The 2,762-nt window shown below is 32.6% G+C and overlaps 1 protein-coding gene across 3 annotated transcripts in view; it reads right to left on the bottom strand.

The window, feature by feature from the left end:
* LOC117175821 (broad-complex core protein isoforms 1/2/3/4/5-like) overlaps nt 1-2,762 on the bottom strand; it is a 28,265-nt gene that overhangs the window by 21,347 nt on the left and 4,156 nt on the right. The window lies entirely within an intron of this gene.

Genomic DNA, 2,762 nt, shown 5'->3' with positions numbered 1-2,762 from the left:
TACTGTACTCAGCATACATATATATTATACTATATATATTTATACAGCGAAACCCTTAAATAGTCCTCCCTTCTATAGCCCTTGCGAGAATTGACACCGCCCCGCAGGTAGGTGTAATAGGAGCTGCGCGGGGTCTGCGGCTGTCACTCAGACGACCACTCATGCGTGAACAAACAAAAACAGAGCGGGCTCTAGCAGGTTTATTCCCACCCATCATCAGCCCCAAATTCGGCATTGTAATTACATTTTTCTTTAAAATATCTAAAAACATGTCGAATTTACACAAAAAATTAGTCCTAAACATAAACATTAAGTTCATGTGTAGAAAAGTCGGAATTTAGGTGCTTTTAAAAATTATGAACTTGTCCGGAGATATCAAATATTTTTCCATACTCTAACTTGTGCTCATTTTAAAAATGCATTGTTATAGACGTTTTTTCGCTTTTAAAAAAGTCCCATTTTTTCCTCTTTTATGATTGAGGTGAAACTTGAAGTAGGAAAATTTCAAAAATTCTAAAATACATCATTATTTAGGAAAATATTAAAAATTGGTCAAAATTATATTTTAAGCAACAATTTTTCTGTTTTTTAATATCTCCTAAGTGTTAATAAAAAAAATTCAGGTTCTTTCAACGCCTAACAGAACAGGTGTAAGCATTTTCATCAAAGTCACAAATAGGTATCTGCGAGCTTTGGCAGACCATCCCTTTTCGCAGGAGTTCTTCGTTAGAAAATGAGGAAAAAATTCTTAATTTTGCCATCAGTGATTTCAAAGTAATATATTTGGAATCTACGCATTTTTCCGCTTTTAAAGACATGCAATTTGTCTATAAAGGTTTAAAATTTACAAAGTATTTAGTATTAAAATGACTATTAAGCTAAAGTTTCTTGATATTAAACTCCTTCTTATTTACAACTTTTCTAGGCAAGTAATATATCATTGAAATCGGAAAAATTCGTAGATTCTGATAATGCTATTTTTAAATTGCTGGTTGAAAATTTAAAAGTTTTTAAATTTCCTTACTTTGACATGTTTGTGGACAAAAGGCCCCTACTGGAGTGAACTCACTCAGACTGGGCTCCATAAATAGACCGAAAAGTAGTAGATCAAATTAAGTCGGGACGGACCACTGGGCTACGCAACCTTAAAAACCAGGGGTAACTCGTGAAGTCAGTTCACTGTGCACTCCATCGGGTGACGTACTTTCCCAATGATCTCTTACAGAATCAGACTAGTCACTTATTTAGTTTAATAAAGTTAAGAGAATTTTAGAAAATATATAAAGGGTGTTTTTGAACGTTGTTTTTTTTTTAAATTGAAATAAAGCATACAACATTTCGTTGGCGGCAATTGTTGTTTGTCTATTTTGGTAGCGTATGCCGTATTATGGTATGCAGTTTAATATTTAAAAAAAATTTCCCCTGGACCTTTTTTATGGGGCTACGTTAAGTCTCTCGTCTACACCGACAAGCCCCAACCAACTAATGAGCTATATGCCAACATTGAATGCTTTATTCGTGAAATGTCTCCAGTCGTTCTCGAAAAAGTGACCAAAAATTGGGCCGACCGAAAGAGATTTGTTAACGTAGTTGCGGTGGACATTTGTCGGAACTTATTTTCACATATTAAATTGCATACTATACGCTGTCAAATTAAATAAACATTAATTTTTTTCAATGAATTTTTGTGTGCTTTACTTCAATTCAAAAAGACAACGTTAAAAAAACATCCTTTATAGTAATTAATGATAGTAATAAACAGATAATGTATAATAATTTGGAAAATTCTTACAATTAAATTTTAATTTAAATAAAGTTCAATCTCTAAACTGTACCAAATTGTGACTAAAGTATAAAGGTATAAGTTCCATGATTTTAGGGTCGTAATTATTATCTGAGAGCCCTTTAAAACCATCTTTATAACATGTTTCCGTCCTTAACATATACATAGATTTACTTTTTGAGATTTTATTTATTGCAACAGTTAAATTACTTGACATTTTGAACACACTGCATGATCGCGAGTTTTCACGGATTCATTTAGAAAATTACGTTCACATTTTTCACAATAAAAATAAAAAGTATAAAACCGACACACTATTGCAGTTATAATACGATGTTATACATTTAAATCTGGGAAAAGGAGATAAATAATTTAGCTCCCCGATTAAGGAAGCACCCCTTAGTCGTGCTAGTGCTGGGAGTTGAACATGTTGTATTATGCAAGCCAAAATTTTCACAATATAGGTTATAAGTTGGTGCGATTTTATAGAAATATAGTTTTTAAATGATCTCTAGATTATTTAAAAATGTTTATTGTATTAGGTTTTATTTAAAATATAAGAAAACCTTCGAGTTTTCATTGCTTTTGAAATATCTTCTTACTAAATTGACTGAAAATTCGGCTTTTCTGAAAAACATAAGCTTAATGATAAACATTAGGAAGTCCAATAAAAAAATAGTTAAAATTTTCTTTTAGTTTCTTGTTCTGAAAAGATATCTGCAGGTTGAGAAGAACTCAAGACCACGTGGTCTTTGCCCCCCCCCCCCCCCCCCCCGCCATTTACTGTTCACGTGATACATGGGCGCACCCACAATCATTTTATAAAATTAAACAACACAATGAATCAGAAGACCCTTTCAGTCAAGAAAAATGCTATCGAAATTAGAACCTGTATCTGATGGCCGAGAACGGATATAAGTGTCGCAATAAAATACAGGGAAATTATTCAGTGATAAAGAGTACGGGAAACTATGCTTAA

Source organism: Belonocnema kinseyi, chromosome 7, assembly GCF_010883055.1.
Source record: "Belonocnema kinseyi isolate 2016_QV_RU_SX_M_011 chromosome 7, B_treatae_v1, whole genome shotgun sequence".
Classification (NCBI taxonomy): Eukaryota; Metazoa; Arthropoda; class Insecta; order Hymenoptera; family Cynipidae; genus Belonocnema; species Belonocnema kinseyi.
The sequence above is the reverse complement of the archived record's forward strand: the minus strand, read 5'-3'. Positions and strand labels throughout refer to the sequence as shown.